This window comes from Nomascus leucogenys, chromosome 4 (genome assembly GCF_006542625.1).
Source record: "Nomascus leucogenys isolate Asia chromosome 4, Asia_NLE_v1, whole genome shotgun sequence".
Taxonomy (NCBI): Eukaryota; Metazoa; Chordata; class Mammalia; order Primates; family Hylobatidae; genus Nomascus; species Nomascus leucogenys.
This window is the reverse complement of record NC_044384.1, coordinates 108738490-108760253: the sequence shown is the minus strand read 5'-3', so window position 1 is coordinate 108760253 and position 21764 is coordinate 108738490. Positions and strand designations below refer to the sequence as shown.

Here is a 21764-nt window from a genome sequence, read left to right as displayed (position 1 = left end):
TGAACATTAAAATCCCCTAGGAACTCCTAAATAACAATGCCTGGGACCATTTCCAGACCAACTAAATCCCAATTTCTAGGAATGGGGCTTGGCCATCATTTCTTCTTTTTCTTTTCAAAATCAGGTATAATTCACATGCAATAAAGTACATAAATCCTGACCATATGGCTCAGTGAATCTGTCCATAGACATATACCTCTGTGGTGACCACCCAGATCAAGGTACAGGGCACTTCCAGTCCCTGAGCATGCTACTTTGTGCCCCTTCCAGTGAATCATCCCCCAAGGTAACCATCATTCTGACTGCTACCACCGAAGATCAATTTTGTCTGGTTTCTGTTTAGTCAGTCTATCAAAGAATAATTTATGTACAATAAAATCCACCAGGTTGGGTGCTGTGGCTCATGCCTGTAATCACAGCACTTTGGGAGGCCAAGGTGAGTGGACTGCTTGAGACCAGGAGTTTGAGACTAGCCTGGGTAACACGGCAAAACCCCATCTCTACAAAAAATTGGCTGTGGTGGTGCACGCCTGTAGTCCCAGCTACTTAGGAGGCTGAGGTGGCAAGATCGCTTGAGCCCAGGAAGTGGAGGCTGCAGTGAGCCATGATTGTGCCACTATATTCCATTGCGAGTAACAGTGAGACCGCCTCCAAAAACAAAAACAAAAGAAAAGAAAAACACCAATTTTATGTGTACAAATGAGTTTTGACAAATATATTCACTTGTGTAAACCACCTCCACCATCATGAAAGAACATTTTCATCACCCCAGAATCCTCCTTTGTGCCCTTTTGCAGTCAATTTCCCGCCAATCCCAATCCCAATCCCAGGCAAACTCTGGTCTGCTTTTGTTCACTGCAGTTTTGCCTTTTCTGGAATTTCATATAACTAGAATCATACAGTAGTTAGGCTTTTGTGTCTGGCTTTTTTGCTCAGCACTACCTTTCTGAGATTCATCCATGTCATTGCACGCATTATAAGCTCATTCCTTTTTATTACTGAGTAATATTACATTGTTTAAATAAACAAGAATTTGATTATACATTCACCTGTTATTGGACATCTGAGCTGTTTCTAGTTTTGGCTATTATGAATAAAGACGTTATGAACATTCATGTATAAGAAGGTAATTGTGTGAACGTATGTTTTTATTTCTCTTGGGTAAATACGTAGAAGTGAAAATTCTGCCTCATATGGTAAATTTATGTTTAACTTCATAAGAAACTGCTAAACTGTTTGCCAGAGTGGTTGTACCATTTTACATTCTTACTAGCAATGTATGGGAGTCCCAGTTGCTCCATCCTTGTCAGCATTTAGGCTGGTCAGTCTAAATTTTAGACTTTCTCGTTAGTATGTAAAATGGTATCTCAGCCGGGCATGGTGGCTCATGCCTGTAATCCTATCACTTTGGGAGGCTGAGATGGGTGGATAACCTGAGGTCAGGAATTCGAGACTAGCCTGACCAACATGATGAAACCCCATCTCTACTAAAAATACAAAATTACCCAGGCATGGTGGCATGTGCCTGTAATCCCCGCTACTCAGGAGGTTGAGGCAAGAGAACTGCTTGAACCCAGGGGCAGAGGTTGCAGTGAGCTGAGATCATGCCACTGCACTCCAGCCTGGGCAACAAGAGCAAAACTCTGTATCAAAAAATAAATAAATAAATAGGCAGGGCACAGTGGCTCATGCCTGTAATCCCAACACTTTGGGAGGCTGAGATGGGTGGGTCACCTGAGATCAGAAGTTCGAGACCAGCCTGGCCAAAATGGAGAAACCCCGTCTCTACTAAAAATACAAAAATTAGCTGGGTGTGGTGACACAGGCTTGTAATCCCAGCTACTCAGGAGGCTAAGGCAGGAGAATCACCTGAACCTGGGAGGCAGAGGTTGCAGTGAGTCAAGATTGAGCCATTGCACTCCAGCCTGGGCGAGGTTGCAGTGAGCCAAGATTGTGCCACTGCACTCCAGCCTGGCCGAGGTTGTAGTGAGCCAAGAGTGCACCATTGCACTCCAACCTGGGTGACAGAGCAAGACTCTGTCTCAAAATAAATAAATAAAATAAAATATAAATAAATTAATTAAAATAAAATAAAAATAAAATGGTGTCTCAATGTGGTTTTAATTTGCATTTCTCTGTTGACTAGTTATGTTGAGCATCTTTTCATGTGCTTGCTGACCATGGGTATATCTTCTTTTGTGACGTGTCTATTCACATTTTTTGCCCATTTTTAAATTGTATTAGACAATACAATTTACACTCACAATACAATCACTCACTGTTACTGAGTGATCAGTTTCTTATACATTCTTGATGTTTTGTCTGTTTGAACTTCACATAAATGAAATAATAGAGCACAGACACTGGAATTATTAAATGCTCCCCTCCCGATTTTAAAGTGTAGTTGGTGGTAAGCATCCCTGCCTTAAACCAACCTCAAGCCACCTCATCTACGTATCATCCAATTAATCATAAATCTTGTTTATTTTCCATAAATGTCCTAAAATCTGCCCCCATGTCTCCATTCCCACTGATACCAGGCTCATAACCACCTTAGGGTATCTGCACTTGCTGTTACCTCTCAGGAATGTCCTTCCCCCAGACATCTACCTTACCTACTTCCTCTCAAATGTCACCTTATCACAGAAGTCTCCTCATATCCTATTGTAGAAGGCATCCCTACCCTCGCCCTCACTCCCCATGTCCTTGCCCTGTTTCGTCTTCCTCCATGGCACTGAGAGTCACCTGACACATTATATTTTGATTTGTTTACTTGTTGACTGCCTCTCTCCCTCCCCACCAGCTTCACAATGGCAGGCACTGTGTTGTTCATTGCTGTATCCTCAGTGCCTATAGCAGGGCCTGGTATATGGCAGGCATGGAATGAATACTTGTTGAACAAATGAATAACATTTGCTGAGGGACTAGTTTCTCTAAACCACAGCTCTGAGCCTGACAGACTCCTGTGCAAAAAGCTTCAGCAGATGCCCCTTAGCCACAAAGCCAAGTCCAATGGCATTAACCACTTTGGATTTGGCCTCTGTGTCCTTCTAGCCTATTTTCCCTTTCATAATGTCAACTTCTAGCTAGTTGTGTTGACTTGCTCCTCTGTTCCCATACCTCCTTCTCCCCCCAAGGCTTAAATCTTGCTGTTCCTCCTACACCCGGCATGAATACTGTTGTCCTTTTCTGACCCTCCAGGAGGAATACTCTACCTGCCCAAACAGCCTCAACTGCTCTATCTGTACCTTCTCAATATACTTAATATCCATCTTGCACATAGGCATGGTCCCAGAGCCTGTACCCAGTTACTCTTAAACTTGCTTCAACACCAAATCCCCAGGATACAATCTAAAAATGCTGATAACCAGGCCCCACCACTAGAGAATCTGATTGAAATTAGTCTGGAGTGGAGACCAGGCATGGGATGGTATAACTGCTGCCCAGGTGGTTTTAATGTGCTGTGGGCTGAGCCCAGGGTTTGGCAAAGGTCAAACAAAAGCAGGAGCTGGTGTTATGTTGAAATTCCTTACCAGGCAGCTCTGCCCAGTAAGAGAAACTATAAAGAATCAACTCAGAAAACCTGTATTGTCCACACCCACACATTCCAAAAAACAGGTTTGGCCTTTGACCCTCTCCTTAGAGAGAATCTCTGAGCCCTTGGACCATCCTTCCTGATGAGAGTGTTTTTCTTCACCTGGGGGCCTTGGGCCATTCCAGTCCATGTTAATTAACAATGTGATTCATTGCCAGGTGCGGGGTAGGCTGGAGGGGGCTGGAGACTGAGTGACTAAGGTCAACTATACCTACGTAACCATCTAATAAAAACCCTGGACACCAAGACTCAGGGGAGCTTCCCTGGCTGGCAATGCTCCATGTAAGTTGCCATGAATTGTTTCTGGGAGAAGTAAGTACTGTCAACATGACTCCACTGGGAGAAGACAACTGGAAGCTTGCACCTGGTGTCTCCTGGACTCTGCCCTATGTGCCTCTTTGCTGATTTTGACCTGTATTCTTTCATTGTAATAAACAATACATGTGAGTATAATGGCTGGCCCAAAGGCTATATCCTCTGTTAAAAAATAAACGTTAGGCCAGGCATGATGGCTCACACCTGTAATCCCAGCACTTTGGAAGGCCAAGGTGGAAGCATAGCTTGAGCCTGGGAGGTTGAGACTACAATGAGCTGTGATCGCACCACTGCACTCTAGCCTGGGTGACAGTGAGACCCTGTCTCCAAAATAAAAAAAGAAAAACCTTAAACAAATCAAATTTAACAGAATTCAATTGAGTAAAGAATGATTCACAAATCTAGCAGCCCCCAGAACCAGAACAGATTCAGAGTGACTCCAGGGCTGCCACCTAGTCTAATAAGATTTATGAACAGAAAAAGGAAAGTGATGAACAGAAAGCACAAGTGAGGTACAGAAGCAGCTGGACTGATTACAGCTGGCTGTTTGCCCTTTTTGAATACAATTTGAATAGCTGGCTGCCTGTGATTGGCTGAAACTCTGTGACTGGTACAAGAGTAGGTTAGTCTGTTTAAATTCCTAGTTAGGTTACAGTTTACTATGTACAGAGGAACTTTTAGGCTGAACTTAGAATATATAAGAAGGCAGCTTTAGGCTACAGTTAGTTTAACACATCCCACAGACATTTTTGTTTGGCTCTCACAGAACACTGTGTTAGGATTTGAATTTGTTGCCAACATTCAAAGAGTTGTAATTTCAATATCAGATTTCCAGTGTCAACAAAAACAGTCAAACTCTGTAAAATATTTGAAGAGATGTACTTCTTTTTTTTTTTTTTTAGATGAAGTCTCGCTCTGTCACCCAGGCTGGAGTGCAGTGGTGCAATCTTGGCTCACTGCAACCTCTACCTCCTGGGCTCAAGCAATTCTCCTGCCTCAGCCTTCTGAGTTGCTGGGACTACAGGCATGCACTACCACACCCAGACAATTTTTGTATGTTTTTGTAGAGACGTGGTTTCACCATGTTGGCCAGGCTGGTCTTGAACTCCTGACCTCAAGTGATCCGCCCGCCTCAGCCTCCCAAAGTGCTGGGATCACAGGTGTAAGCCACCGTGCCCAGTCTGAAGAGATTTATTCTGAGCCAAATATGAGTGATCATGGCCCGTGACACAGCCCTCAGGAGATCCTGAGATCACGTGTCCAAGGTGGTCAGGGCACAGCTTGGTTTTATACATTTCAGGCAGACCTGAGACATCAATCAAATATATTTAAGATATATACTGATTTGGTCCAGAAAAGCAGGACAACTCCAAGGTTGGGAGGGGGGAGCTTCCAGGTCATAAGTAGATTTAAAATTTTTCTGATTGGTAACTGGTTGAAAGAGTTACTATAAATAGAAAGGAATGTCTGGGTTAGAATAAAAGAGATCAAAGTTTTGATCATGCAAATGAAGCCTCCAGGTAGCAGGCTTCAGAGAGAATAGATTGTAAATGTTTCTTATTAGACTTAAGGTCTGTGTTGATGTTAAATGTTGGTCAACTTTTCCTGAATTCCAAAATGGAGGTGGGCATAATGAGGCATGTCCAACCCTTGCTTCCCATCAAGGCCTGAACTGGTCTTTCGGTTAACTTTGGAGTGCCCTGGCTGAGAAGGAAGTCCATTCAGATGGTTGGGGGGCCAATGAATTTTATGTTTGGTTTACACCAGCTTCTTTTATAAAAGTTTACAGATCTGGCAATGCTGGGCCCACAGTCACACACGGACAGCAGCTACTATGTAGACAGTTCCTTTGGTGCACAATATGTTGTTTCCATTGAACCACTGTCCCTGCCACTTCCAGATGCTGCAGCTGGCACACCAGCTGCCCATTATCACTGCACATAAATGTTGTTCTTTCTCTTAAACCCGTTGGATTCACTTTTATTTCCCATCAGCCACAGCAGATGTTTTGGGTTTGTGGCTCCTGCTGTGGATTAAGCCCAGTGGCATCTCAGAGGCTGGCTTCAGCTACTCCTCTCCCTGGGAGGCCTTCCTCCCAGGCCTCCCCATCCCAGCCCATTACCTTCCCACTAACTCCCAATTAGACTCTAGGATTCCCCTCAGGGCACTCTGTGGACTCCCAGAATCCCTAGGGCACCCCTTGATCACTAAACTTAACCTCAGTGTATTATAATTATCTATTATTTTATTTACATTACTTCCCTTTACAAAGAGACCTCTGAAGGGCAGGGGTCCGAATATCTTATTCATTTGCTAGTTCTCAGCATCTTGCCCAGAACAGGCCTTCAACTAATGTTTGTAGAATTGTCACCGAATGAATGAACACAGTAACTTGTAAAGCTTTTCTCCTTTTCCACTCCCAATTTGCACTTGAAGTCACTGAGGAACTGGTACTCATTGAATGTACACTGTGCTCCAGGCAAATTACTTAACCTCTTTGCTTTCGTTTCCCATTTGTAAAATGGGACTCTGATACTTACGAACTTCACAGGGAGGTTGTGAGATTAAGTGGAAGAATGCATGGAAATAATTATTATCACTGTATGAAAAGTGGTGCTCTTGACCCAATGAAGCCTCTGGGATAGACAGTAATGCCTGCACTGAGAGGACACCTGTGGTCCAGACTGGCCCCCAGAGTATTAGTATCTAATCTGTGCTATTCATGAGGCCAGTGGAGATTTGGAATTAATAATCTGGGCTGTGGCCAGGGTATCTATTTTTATTTTTATTTTTTTGAGATGGAGTTTCACTCTCGTTGCCCAGGCTGCAGTGCAATGGCACGATCTCGGCTCACAGCAACCTCCACCTCCTGGGTTCAAGCGATTCTCCTGCCTCAGCCTCCCGAGTAGCTGGGACTACAGGCGTGCACCACTATGCCCCGCTAACATTTTTGTATTTTTAAAGCTTCCCAGGTGAGCCTAACATTCAGCTGGTTTGAGAATGAGAGGTGTTAAGCGCTCTGAGAGGCTGTCTGGGGAGAGAGAGGCTGCAGGAGAGATAGGCATCTCAGTCAATTTGAAGCTGAACGCAGAAGAAATTCACCTGGGTGGGGAAGGGACGGTGCCTGAGTGGGGGTCAGCGGGCTCTCCTGCCAGAACAGCATGTGCAGAGAATGTGATGAGTGTGGGGAACTATGAAGGGTTCAGAATGGCCAGAGGGCAGGGCACATTTGGGGAGGCACCAGAAGAAGGGTCTGATCTGCCCAGCTAAGGAGCCTGGACTTTATCCTGAGGCGTTGGAGATGTTCAGAGGGTGCACACAGGATCAGCTTTGCCTTCTGCAGAGCTGGAGGCAAAGGGCCTAGCTAGGAGGGGGTCTCTGGGAAGCCATGTGGGCCTACATCAAAACTGCAGCAGTGGAGATGGAGAAGGGGGAACAGGAATTGCTGCCAAATGGAAGGGACTGAAGGCAACTATGCAGAGAAGGAGAGGGGAGAAACCTAGGCGGTTTGGGTTTGAGTGATTGGGGAGATAGCAGGCCCTGACAGAGGAGCAGTTTTCCACGCTGCAGACAAGGTGGTGGACTTTGAGATGCTGGGTGGGCAGCTGGCTGGCTGAGATGCTGGGTGGGCAGCTGGCTGGCTGAGATGCTGGGTGGGTCTGGCGTTCAGAAGGGAAGTCTCAGCTGGAGCCTCAGGTAGTTGAGACCTAGAGTATGAACAAAGCAGCATGAGGAGAAGGTGTAGAGTGAGGAGGTGGGAGAGAGGGAAGGAGAGCGAAGAGGAAGAAGAGGCAGCTCGAAGCAAGTAACAGCCTGACAGGTTCATCTTGCCTGCTGTCCAGAAAACCAATGCACTGAAAACAGCGAGTTTTGCAGCAAAGAAAGAGTTTGATGGGCCAGTCAAGTGAAAGGAGGGGAGGTAATTCTCAGATCTTCCTCTCACTGCAGTGAGCCATGATTGTGCCACTGCACTCCAGACTGGGCAAAAGAGCAAGATCCTGTCTCAAAAAAAAAAAAAAAATCAAACAAACAAACAAACAAACTTCCTCTCCAAGAATATTAGCAAATTGAATCCAATGATGTATTTGAAAAATTACACCACATGACCAAATAGGAGTTACTTTAGGTATGCAAGGCTGGTTTAACATTAGAAAATCAATTAACATAAACCTATCACATCAACAGGCTAAAGGAGAAAAGTCACACAATCATATTAATAGACACAGAAAAAGCATTTGACAAAATCCAATGCTCGTTCATGATAAAAACTCTAAGTAAACTAGGAATAGAGGGGAACTTCTTCAATTTGATTAAGAACATCTACAAAAAACATACAGCTACCATCATACTTAGCAGTGAGAAACTACATGCTTTCCCCCTAAGACTGGGAACATGGCAAGATGTCCCTTCTCTCTACTCTCATTCAACATCATACTAGAAGTTCTACCTAATGGAATAAGCCAAGAAAAGGAAATAAAAGATATATATTTTGGAAAGGAAGAAATAAAATTGTCTTGGTTGCAGATAACTGATTGTCTATGCAGAAAATCTCAAACAATCTATTAAAAAAAAAAAAGAACAAAAAACTCCTGGAACTTATAAGTGATTGCAGCAAGGTTGCAAGAAGTAAGGTTAATATACAGAAGTCAAATGGTTTCCCACATACTAGCAATAAGCAATAGAAAACTCAAGTTAAAAATGCAATGCCATTTATATTAACACAAACATTGAAATACTTAGGTATAAATCTTACAAAATATGTGTAAGATCTATATTAGGAGAAATATAAAACTCTGAGAAAAGACTATAAACTATAAAACTCTGATAAAATCAAGAACTAAACAAATAGTTATCTCATGCACATGAATAGGAAGAATGAATATTGTTAAGATGTCAGTTCTTCCCAACTTGATCTACAGATTCAATGCAATTGCAATAAAGAAATCCCAGCAAATTACTGTATGGATATCAACAAATTGATTCCAAAGTTTATGTGGAGAGGCAAAAGATCCGGAATATCCAACACAATATTAAAGAAGAACAAAGGTGGAAAACTGACACTACCTGACCTTAAGACTTACTAGGCTAGGCGTGGTGGCTCACACCTGTAATCCCAGCACTTTGGGAGGCTGAGGCGGGTGGATGGATCACTTGAGGTCAGGAGTTCAAGACCACCCTGGCAAATGAGGTAAAACCACGTCTCTACTAAAAATAAAAAAATTGCCGGGTGTGGTGGTGGGCACCTGTAATCCCAGCTACCTGGGAGGCTGAGGCAGGAGAATCGCTTGAACCCGGGAGGCGGAGGTTGCAGTGAGCTGAGATTGTGCCATTGCACTCCAGCCTGGCCAACAGGAGCAAAACTCCATCTCAAAAAAAAAAAGACTTACTATAAAATGATAGTAATTAAGACAGTGTGGTATTGGTGAAGAAACAGACAAATGAATCAATGAAACCAAATAAAGAGCCCAGAAATAGACCCACATAAATACAGTCAACTGATCCTTGACAAAGAAACAAAGGCAATGGTGCTGGAACAACAAATATCCACATGTAAAAAAGTGAATCTAGACACAGACCTTATGCCTGTCACAAATATTAACTCAAAATGGATTATATACTGAAATGTAAAATGCAAAACTTCTAGAAGGTAATACAGGAGAAAATCTAGCTGACCTTGGGTTTGGCTATGAGTTTTCATATATAATACCAAAAGCATGATACATGAAAGAAAAAAATTGATAAATTCAACTTCATTAAAATTATAAACTTCTACTCTGTGAAAGATACTGTTCAGAAAATGAAAAAAGGCCAGGAACGGTGGCTCATGCCTGTAATCTGAGCACTTTAGGAGGCTGAGGCAGGCGGATCACCTGAGGTCAGGAGTTTGAGACCAGCCTGGCCAACATGGTGAAACCCTGTCTCTACTAAAAATACAAAAATTAGCTGGGCATGGTGGCGCACATCTGCAGTCCCAGCTACTCAGGAGGCTGAGGCAGGAGAATCGCTTGAACCCGGGAGGTGGAGGTTGCAGTAAGCCGAGATCACTCCACTGCACTCCAGCCTGGGCTACAGAGCAAGACTCAAAAAATAAAAAAAATAAAAAACAAGAAAATGAAAGAAAAGAGAAGCCATAGAGACTGGAAGAAAACCGGCCAGACACACATTTGACAAAGGACTATATCCAACATATACAAAGAATTCTGATAACTTAATAGTAAGAAAATACCCCAGTTAAAAAGTGGGCAAGGCTGGGCATGGTGGCTCACGCCTGTAATCCCAGCACTTTGGGAGGCCGAGGTGGGTGGATCACCTGAAGTTGGGAGTTCGAGACCAGTCTGGCCAACATGGTGAAACCCCGTGTCTACTAAAAATATAAAAATTAGCTGGGCGTGGTGGCAGGAGCCTGTAATCCCATCTACTCAGGAGGCTGAGGTAGGAGAATTGCTTGAACCTGGGAGGTGGAGGTTGCAGTGAGCCGAGATCATACCATTGCACTCCAGTCTGGGCAAGAAGAGTGAAAAAAAAAAAGAAATAAAAAAAAAAAGTAGGCAAAAGATCTGAACAAACTCCTCAACAGAAAAGAAATATGGATGGCAAGTAGACATATGAAAAGATGTTCAGCAACATATATAATTAGGAAATTGCAAATTAAAACAAAAATGAGATGCCATTACATACCTACTAGAATGGCTAGAATCCAAAACATTGACAACATCAAATGATGGCAAGAATGTGAAGCAACAAGAATTTCCATTTATTGCTGATGGGGATGCAAAATGGAAAAGCCACTTTGCAAGACAATTGAGTAGTCTTCTTCAAAGCTAAACAGTCTTGCCATATGATCCAGTAATCATATTTAACCAAATGAGTTAAACAATATATATCCACACAAAAACCTGCACATGAAATGTTCATAGCTTTATTCATAATTACCAAAAATCAGAAAAAAACAAGATGTACTTCAATAGGTGAATAGATAACCTGGTACACTCATACCAGGGAATATTATTCAGTGATGAAAAGAAATGAGCTATCAAGCCACGAAAAAAACATGAAAGAAACCTAAATGTGTATTGCTAAGTGAAGAAGCCATTCTGAAAAGGCTACATACTGTATAATTGCAAACTGTATAATATTCTGGAAAAGGCAAAATAACAGAGAAGTAAAAGATATCAGTGATTGTAAATCCCTTCTAAATGAAAAATATCAGTGGTTTCCAGGGGTTGGAAGGAAGGAAGAATGAACAGTAAAGCCTAGGGGGTTTTTAGGGAGGTGAAACTGTTCTGTATACTTTAATGGTAGATACACAGGATTACACATTTAGCAAAACTTGTAGACCTGTACAACCTTAAGCAATGAACGCTGGCCAGGTATGGTGACTTACAGCTGTAATCTCAACACTCTAGGAAGCCAAGGTGGGAGGACCACTTGAGGCCAAGAGTTTGAGACCAGCTTGGGCAACATAGCAAGACCATATCTCTACAAAATTAAAAAAAATTAGCTGGGTATGGTGGCACGTGCCTGTGTTCCCAGTTACTGAGGAGGCTGAGGTGGGAGGATTGCTTGAGCCCAGGGGTTGGAGGCTACAGTGAGCCATGATCATGCCACCGCACTCCAGCCTGGGTGACAAAGTGAGACCCTGTCTCAAAACAACAGCAACAACAACAACAACAACAACAACAGATGAACTCTAACGTAAACTATGGACTTTAGTTAGTAATAACATACCAATATAGTTGTATCAACGATAACAAATGTACCACACCAATGCAATGTGTAAAATGTTAACAACAGACGAAATGGGAATACAGAGTGTATAAAGGAACTGTTTTTTGCTCAATGCTTCCGAAAATCTGCTTTAAGTCTATTAATTTTCTTTTAAAAGTAAAGGCTAAGCCGGGCGTGGTGGCTCACGCCTGTAATCCGAGCACTTTGGGAGGCTGAGGTGGGCGGATCACCTGAGGTCAGGAGTTCAAGACCAGCCTGGCCAACATGGTGAAACCCTGTCTCTACTAAAAATACCAAAATTAGCCAGGCCTGGTGGCGGGCGCCTGTAATCCCAGCTACTCAAGAGCCAGAGGCAGGAGAATCGCTTGAACCCGGGAGGCAGAGGTTGCAATGAGCCGAGATCGCGCTACTGCACTCCAGCCTGGGCGACAGAGCAAGACTCCATCTAAAAAAAAGAAAAAAGTAGTAATAATAATAAAAAAAATAAAGTAAAGGCTATAGCAGCATGGAAAGAACTCTTGGCTCAGGTAGGGCTTACAGCCAGGGAGTGGGAAGAGTGGCACCCACTCAGGAGTCCTATGAGGAAGCAAGATCCCACAGGATGTGGGACCACAGGTGACAGGGACCAGTGAGGAAGGACTGAGAACCCCTGCCCCATCGGCCTGCCACTTTTTTCATTGTTTTTCTCTTCCTCTATCCTTCTCTTTCTTCTTTTCTCTTACTGTGTTCTTTTCGAGTATTCTCAACAACAGCCTTGGAGGTGTGGGGAGGCCGCCCGCAGATGCCTAGTTTGGCGCCCTATATGCCAGCATCTTCGTAGGGGGGATGGGAGCGGGGTGATGCTCTGGTTCTCAGGGCTGGAGTCCGCGCTTGGAGGGTAACTCCCTCTTGCGAGTCCCCGGTCCTGTGGGGGCTGGGCCTGGAAGGGGAACTGGGAGATGGGGAAGTGCACGCCGTCGGGTCCCATCTCTCAGTGCTGTGCGGGAGGGTCCAGTGGCAGAGGCCCAGCAGACAGCGCTTGTCAGGCGGACCTGAATTCGAGTTCTGACTGTGCCATCTACGCTATGACTTTGGGGCAGGCGACCCACCCTCTGCGCCTCACTAACCCACGTACTGCATGGAAAATAAGCATCTGCCTGGGGAAGAAGAGGGCTGTGTGTGAAGATTCAAAGGACTAAGGGGAAGAGTCCTCGCTGGGCGCCCGGCACGCAATGAGCGCCCGGCCAGTGGCAGCGGGCTCGGGCTGGGGTTGCGCTCGGGCTCGGTTCCGCGCCCCCGGCAGCTGCGGGCTCTCCCGGCTCCAGCTCGGGCCCTTCCGCTCTCCCCGGCACTTACAGCGGTCTCTCTCCACTTCTCCCTTCTAGGACCGCCGCGGCTAGGTCACCTCCTCCGGACGCCGGCACGCGCTGCCCTGGCAACCGTCACCAGGGAAACAAGCGACGTCACTTGCGCGTTTTCAACGCGACTCTACGGGGGCCGAGGGGGCGCCAAGAGTTCTGAAAGTGACAGAGGCGCTGATGGTGCGCTGGGCTGGATCCAAGCGGGCACGATCTCGAGTGCGCTGGAGATTTTAAATCTTCTGTAGTATATTTTTTAAAAAGTTGTGTGGACCAAACGTTCTGCACAGAGATGCCCATTCCGCTCTCCTGCTGGGGAGTTAAAAAGCGAACGATTCCACCATGAAATTTAAAGTAGCCATTCAGATATATTTGAAAAATGTAAAACAGTGTGAGGAAAGGCCATGTTATGATGGTGAGTGAAGAAAGCAGGACACAATACAGCAATGCTAAATAAATAAGTAGTTATATTTGGGTGGTGGAATAGCAGTGCTGTGTTTTTATTTTTACACTTTAGAGGATTTTTAAAATAATGAACATCGTTTATTTTCATAAAGGAAAACACTTGTATGTTTTTTTTTTTAAATGGCATTTTCCAATGTAAGACACTACTATATTTCAGGGCAATATGGGGGTGAGAGGCAAATTTCTAAGAAAGATGGTTCAAGGGAGTTTTCCTATCTGTCTGTCTGTCTGGCTATCTATCTATTTATTTGAGATAGAGTCTCGCTGTGTCGCCCAGGCTGGAGTGCAGTGGCGCGATCTCAGCTCATTGCAACCTCCATCTCCCAGGTTCAAGCGATTCTCCTGCCTCAGCCTCCTGAGTAGCTGGGATTACAGGCACCCGCCACCACACCCGGCTAATTGTTTTATTTTTAGCAGAGACGGGGTTTCACCATGTTGACCAGGCTGGTCTTGAACTCCTGACCTCAGGTGATCCGCCCCCCTTGGCCTCCCAAAGTGCCGGGATTACAGGCGTGAGCCACAGCGCCTGCCCAAATATTTATCCAGGCCTTCATAATTTGAAAATCTTGGTAGTTGTTTTTCTATTTTTTTTCCTCATAAGGTGAATGAATACCCATCCCATAGACATGCATACATAAGATATGGCATTAGACTGCCATCAGCACTGCAGGTATAAACCCGAAGTTTTCTGATAAAGGAAAAATGGATCTTTCCCGTTGGTCTCCAATTGCTGCCTGGTGAGCTGAGGGTGGGAGACCTATAAATATACAGGTGGCAGCAAAGAGACAGGATAAAGAGTAGGATTCAGGTAGATGTGAGCCTCAAAGGATTAGGGTTTTTTTATATGGTGTGTGTAGTGGGGAGTATCATTCATTTGCCTCATGACCACGATGGGACTATGTGGCATAGGAAAAGGAATAGCCAGGTCTACTTAGAGGGCTTCTGGAAAGCATGGTTCCTAGCAGAAAGCCAGGTTGTCATTAAAATAAGAACATGCTGTGAGAAAATTAAGGATGCAAGAGAATTTCAGAACCGACATACTAGAATGTATGTATTAGAAAGTTTGGGAAAGGGGGTAACATTTGCTCCAACAATCCAAGGATTATTTTTGACGAGGATATTTTTGCAGTAACCCATTTTTTAAAAAGCAGGGATGATTTTCCTCTAGGTTTGTTACTTTTCCACGGTCACCACTAAGGCTCTCATGCCATTTTTTTTTCTGCCCAAAATTCTCTTGAGAATTTTCTTTAGTTTATAAGCTTGACATTTTATCATCCAAGAAGCTGGCGAATCCAATCTGGGTCACCAGTATTTCCTCATGTAGGGTATACAGATGTTTGTTAATTCCAGCCCACTTTGTTTCTCTAACCAGAAGTATCTGTAGGACACTGCCCTTTGTATTTTGCTTTTTAATTTGAAATTATATTGAGATTATTGTAGAATCACATGCAGTTGTAAAAAATAATAGAGATCCCCTGTATACTTTTCCAGTTCCCCACAATGATAATATTTTGCAGTACTTTAGTATAATATTACAACCAGGATATTGACATCGATACAACCTACTCCTCTTAGATTTCTCCAATTTAACTGTACTTTTCTTTTGATTTATCATGTGTCAGTTTGTGTATTCACAACCATCAAGATACCAAATACTGGCTGGGCACGGTGGCTCATGCACGCCTATAATCCCAGCATTTTGGGATGCTGAGGTGGGCGGATCACTTGAGGCCAGGAGTTCAAGACCAGCCTGGCCAACATGGCAAAATCCTATCTCTACTAAAAATAACAAAAATTAGCCAGGCATAGTGGTGCTCGCCTGTAATCCCAGCTACTTGGGAGGCTGAGGCATGAGAATCGCTTGAACTCAGGAAGTGGAGGTTGCAGTGAGCTGAGATTGCGCCATTACACTCTAGCCTGGGCGACAGAGTGAGAGTCTATTTCAAAAAAAAAAAAAGATACCAAATACTTACTATCACAAGGATCTCTCTGTTGTGATTTTATAAATATGTACACTTCCCTCCCTCCTCCTGCCCTAGTCCCTAACCCTTTACAACCACCAGTCTGTCCTCCATTTCTAAAATTTTGTCATTTCAAAAATGTTATATAAATGAAATAACGCAGCATGTAGACTTTTTAGGATGGATTTTTTTTCTTTTTTTTTTTTTACTCAGAACAATTCCTTGGAGATTCATCCAAGTTGTTGTGTGTATCAATAATCCATTCCTTTTTATCGCTGAGTAGTTCTAGTATGAATGTACCAGTTTGTTTAACCATTTACCCACTGAAAAACATCTGGGTTGTTTCCAGTTAGGAGCAATTATGATTCAGCTGCTATAAACATTCATGTATAGGTTTTTGTGTGAATGTAAGTTTTCATTCCTATGGAATAAATGCCCAAGAGTGCAATTGCTGTGTAGTATGGTAATTGCATATCTAGTTTTAGAAGAAATTGCCAAAGCTGTTTTCCAGAGTGACTGTTCCACTTTACATTCTTATCAGAAATGTTTAAGTGATCCAGTTTCTTCACATCCTTGCCAGCGTTTGATGTTGTCACTATTTTTATTTTAGTCGTTTTAATAGGTGTGTAGTGATATCTCATTGTGGTTCTAACATACATGACAGATAATGATATTGAACATCTTTTTCATGTGCTTATTTGTCAACTGTATATTTTCTTTGGTGAAGTGTCTGTTCATGTCTTTTGCCCAATTTCTAACTGTCGAGTTTTGATAATTCTTTATATATTCTATATACTAGTCCGTTGTTGGATATGTAGTTTGCAAATACTTTCTCCGAATCTGTAGTTCATCTTTTAATCCTCTTCACTTGGGCTTTCACAGAACAAAAGGCTTGATTTTGACAAGGTCCAATTTATCAATTCCTTCTTTTATGGATTGTGCTTTTGATGTCAAGTCTAAGAAGGAACTCTTTGCCTAGCCCTGGGTCTCAAAGATTTCCCCCCATTTTAATAAAAGTGTTAGAGTTTTATGCCCATGGTTTATTTTGATGTAATTTTTATATAAAGGTATGAAATTTAGATCAAGGTTCTTTTTTGCTTTTTTGCCTATGGTGTCCAGTTGGTCCAGCACCATTTGTTGGAAAGCTACGCTTCCTCCATTGAATTGCTTTTGCACCTTTGTCAAAAATCAGATTAGCTATCTCAACAATAAAACCCAATTCAAAAATGGGCAAAGGACTTCAATAGACATTAATCCAAAGAAGATATACAAATGGCAAATAAGCACATGAAAACACACCCAACATCACTAACCATTAGAGAAATGCAAACCAAAACCACGAGATACCATTTCACCCCCATTAGGATGGATATTATCCAAAAAACGGAAAATAACAAGTGTTTGCCAGGATGTGAAGAATTTGGAACCCTTATGTATAGCTGGTGGGAATGTAAAATGGTATATCCACTGTAGAAAACAGTTTGGTGGTTTCTCAAAAAGTTAAACATTGAATTACCATATGATTTACAATTCCACTTCTAAGTATATGCCCAAAAGATTTGAAAGAAGGGACTTGGCCAGACACAGTGGTTCATGCCTGTAATCCCAGCCCTTTGGGAGGCTGAGGTAAAGGACTGCTCGAGGCCAGGAACTCGAGACCAGCCTGGTCAACATAGCGAGACCTCGTCTCTACAAAAAAAAATAATAAAAAACGAAGAAGGGACTCAAACAGGTAATTGTAAGCCAATGTTCATAGCAGCATTATTCATGATAGCCAGAAGGTAGAAACAACCCAAGCAACCTTCAACAGATGAATGAGTAAACAAAATGTGGTATATATACTCCACGGAATATTCAGCCTTAGAAAAGAATGAAATTCTGAATTCTGGGTGAACCTTGAAAACATTATGCTAAGTGAAAGAAGCCAGACACAAAATGGCAAATATTGTACAATTCCATGTATATTAGGTACCTAGAATGAACAAATTCATAGAGACAGAAAGTAGAATAGACGATGCTAGGGAGTGGAAGAATGGGGGAAGTAGAGAGGTTTTGGGGTTTTTGTTTTTGAGTCTCACTCTATCGCCCAGGCTGGAATGCAGTGGCGCAATGACAGCTCACTACAGCCTCGACCACCTGGGCTCAGGTTATCTTCCCACCTTAGCATTCCAAGTAGTTGGGACCACAGGCTCGCACTACCACACCGAGCTAATTTTTGTATTTTTTGTAGAGATGGTGTTTCGCCATGTTGCCCAGGTTGGTCTCGAACTCCTGGGCTCAAGAGATCTGACTTGACCTCCCAAAGTGCTAGGATTGTAGGTGTGAGCCACTGCATCCAACCAAAAGTTATTCTTAAAGGGCATGGAGTTTCTGTTTGGGCTGATGAAAAGACTTTAGAGGTGGATGGTGGTGATGATGGTTACATAGCATTTTGAATATACTTAGTTCCACTGTATTGTACACTTAAACATGGTTAAAATGGTAATTTTTATATGTATATTTACCACAATAAAGGTTTTAAAAATCAGTTGCGCATACTTGTGTGGGTCTAATGGCTTTTTTTCCTAATCCCTAAATTGGGTTCTCCCCACAGTTCCACGTAGTTTCAACTTTAAAGTGGGACCTTTACCCATGCTTACTTATCTTAATAGTCACCAAATATATTTCCCATCACTGAAATTCTCTCTCCCACCAATAAGTAAACATAACATGAACAGTGGCCTTACTCTATGAGAAACAAAAATGAATTGAACAGTCAGAAGTGGGAATACCTGAGTTTTGACTCCAACGTTAGTCAAGTCACAAACCTCAACTTTCTTCTTACAACAGTAATAGTACCTTTATTATCATGATAAATAGGTCATGAAAGTGCTTTGTAAAATGTGAAATTCTCTTCAGTTATCTTTATTATTTTAGTAGTCATACATATTAATTACTACAGATTTAGTTGTTTTGCCTGGTAATGGAAGTAAGTTCTGCTACAGCTTAAAAACAAGGCCTCATTTGGCTCTCTCCATTTCACAGCTCTCATTCTAGACCTCAGCTTTGTAGGCCCCAAATCCAATTTGGTCATTATACCATGAGTATCTTTTGGGGCTAGACTTACACCAGTCACGTGTAACTGACATATAAACCAGGAACACTAAGTCTCTCGTTTATATCTCTGGGTTGTGACCCATGTCCAGAGACTCTCCCTTCCCAGCATCAGACACCCACAAAGCCAAAAGAGTCATCAGAAAGATATTGTGAGCATGGATTCAGAACAAACAGAAACAAACTGCCTAGAGGATATTTTTGCCCCAGGGTTAAGCCTTACTAAATTATTCCACTTCACAATCAGGAGCCCTACATAGATAAAAATTGTTCATTTTCTCCAGGTTCAAGCCCCTTTGTGCTGGAAGTTCTGCCTGTACAACTTGCCATGGATTTGGGCTTTGGTAGCTACTAGCCTCCCAGAGTCCTCCAGCACATTTTGTGTTTAGCTTAACACCATTTGGCTACAGTCAATCTTATTTTATCCCGGGAACTATTTTGTCTAAGCTGTGTTTGTATAGATGTGGTCTCACTCATCATATGTTGACTTTATTAGAAAACTCAATGTTCTGCCAAGATTCATCAATCCTTAGCTCCAAGGGACCTCTCTGACAGATGAGATCTACCCTGGCTCTCCACCAAGCCTTCAGCACAAGGTTGCTAATATATTTATTTTATCCTCAAATTTCTCAATTCCATTCTTGGCTCACATCACAGTCTTTCAAAACATTTGGGTGAGTCACCTGATCCTAGTAATTATTAATTTCTCTCATTAACTAGGTCCCCAATGCCTTGTGCACTTAATAGTACTTAATTTACCACTTCCACAGTAAAGACCATTTGTATGCGCGAATCTCTTCGGCTTCCTTTCTATAAAGGCTGAAACAATTAGCTAGGTGTGGTGGTGTGTGCCTATACTTCCAGCTACTCAGGAGGCTGAGGCAAGAGAATTGCTTGAGCTCAGGAGACAGAGCTGCAGTGAGTTATGATCATGCCACTGCACTCCAGCCTGGGTGACAGAGCAAGACCCAGTCTCAATTAAAAAATACATATATATAAGCCAGACACAGTGGCTCACGCCTGTAACCCCGGCACTTAGGGAGGCTGAGGCAGAGAGATCACTTGGGCTCAGGAGGTTGAGACCAGCCTGACCAACATGGTGAAATCCCATCTCTACAAAAAATACAAGTATCAGCTGGGTGTGGCGGCCCATGCCCGTAGTCCAACTACCTGGGGAGCTGTGGTGGGAAGATCGCTTGAGGTTTGAGCTCAGGGGATGACAGCGGGAGATGGGGTCATCATTGACAGAAATGAGTGAGCTAGGAAGGGGCACTGTGGGGAAGACAATAGACAAGGTGAGATTAGGTAAGGACAATAACTCAAAGATGTGATGGCAAAATTTTAGTCAGTCCTAACACTTCAGAATTGCATTCAGGATAGGAAAAGACCTAACGCCAACGTTGTAAGAAGCTCAGAATACTACTGCAAGGACCTGTTCTTCGGTTCCTCTGAGGGGATCAACTGGACACCGGCCTCCACCGTAGACTCACTTATCACCACTGAATTTAGGGGGACATTTTTCTAACTTTTGTCTTGCTGAAAACAAATTCTTTCTTTTGCTTCATTCAGCGACTAAGGGGGAAGCAGGCAAGGAAACTAGATTGTATGAGCAGTGCTCGTTCTTCCGTGAACTCATATCAGGTAAATCATTCACTGATAAAAGTAGCAAACCAGTCAGGGTGCATGTCCCAGCTGCCTCTCTCAAATTTCCCTATTCTATTCAAACAGCTTTCAAATGGGACCAAGTGTATAAATAATATTTGGCAGTTCCACTCTGACATGAGAACTTTTAAAATATTTTATGTTCGTTCAGTGTTGTTCTGGTCTGGTAGTTATCATGTGATAAAACTATATATGTACATGGGGATACAGCCTAAATTTGAAGTCCCTGAAACTGAGCAGCAGTTCCTCATCTGTGAGGCAAGAGACATGGCCTACATGACCAACACTCCTTCCATTCCAAAAATCTGTCTGTGTGATTCAGAAGTCGAGTGTATTTAGGGGGCTTTTAAGTGTGGAGTCAAATTCCAACTCTTACCACCAGATGTCACTGTTGTTCACTAACTAGAAATACGTACCTTCTAGGTACAGTAGGATCCTGAATGTAGAAGCCCCAAACCTTTTAAATTCTAATTAATTCAACAAACACTGAACACTTATGTGTGCCACGTGCTTTGGATGAGAAAGGCCATCATGCCCTCAGACAACTGGAGGAGAGGCATGGAGCAATCACACACACCAACACTCCAATAACATCCAACATTAAGCCATAGACTCTTAACTCTCAATGAAAAATCAACATACTATTTCCTTAAAGTAGAACATTATTTTCTCAGGGAGAATTTCTCCAACCCCAACCCTGGGTTAGGTTCCCCCAGCCAGATGTTCCTGTTGCATCCTCTACCTAATAATTATCATCCTTTATTGTGTTGGGACTCAGAAACGAATACCCCAAAATACGATGCTTTGACATGCCGGACTGAATGAAGATGCAGCCTCAAGGTCTCTCTGACCTCCTACCCCCTCCTACCAACCCCCTCCCCGCCATGAAGCTGTTCTATGAAGTTTCCTTATCTGCTTAAAGTCTAGACCTGCCAAAGGTGGCGGGGTGGCAGGGGGAGAATTACTCCTGGTCTTTTCCGTTTTTTTTTTGAGATGGTGTCTCACTGTTGCCCAAAACTGGAGTGCAGTGGCGTGATCTCCTAAGTTCAAGTGATTCTCCTACCTCAGCCTCCTGAGTAGCTGGGACTACAGGTGTGTGCCACCATGCACGGCTAATTTTTGTATTTTTTTTAGTAGAGAGGGGGTTTCACCATGTTGGCCAGGCTGGTCTCAAACTCCTGACCTCAAGTGATCTGCCTGCCTCGGCCTCCCGAAGTGCTGGGATTACAGGTGTGAGCCACTGCACCGGCATGGAGTTTTCATTAGTTGAATTCATATTGCAGGAAGAGAGACAAATCTGTCAACATATCTGGACAGACTTGTCACAAACTATTATCTGCTCTGTAAGCCAAACAGACTTTGTCTTAGGCCATCGTATGGTCTCTAAGTCCACTGAATCCCCCTAAAAATAATTCATTATCCCTCAAATTGCCACATTTCCTCCATCTCCCCTTCCCCTATGAAGAAGGATATATAAACATCTGTACCCTACTGGGTTACTGAGTAATCATTCTGCCATTCCCCTGTGATATACACATTAAAATAATTGCATGTTTTTTCTCCTAGTAATCTGCCTTTTGTCAGTTGATTTTTCAGTAAACCTTCAGA

At 43.0% G+C, this 21764-nt stretch overlaps 1 protein-coding gene and 1 long non-coding RNA gene across 2 annotated transcripts in view; one reads left to right on the top strand and one right to left on the bottom strand.

Moving 5' to 3' along the window:
- The window catches only part of CCDC13 (coiled-coil domain containing 13), a 64098-nt gene extending 51024 nt beyond the window's left edge, over positions 1-13074 (bottom strand). The window contains exon 1 of the mRNA XM_030812029.1: positions 12974-13074. The gene's annotated coding sequence lies outside the window, so the exon portion shown is untranslated. The remainder of the gene's footprint in view (positions 1-12973) is intronic.
- Positions 10824-13436, top strand: LOC115834805. The gene is made up of 2 exons (XR_004029774.1): positions 10824-10878; positions 13003-13436. It is a non-coding gene; the product is annotated as an uncharacterized LOC115834805 (long non-coding RNA).
- The last annotated feature ends 8328 nt before the right edge of the window (positions 13437-21764 follow it).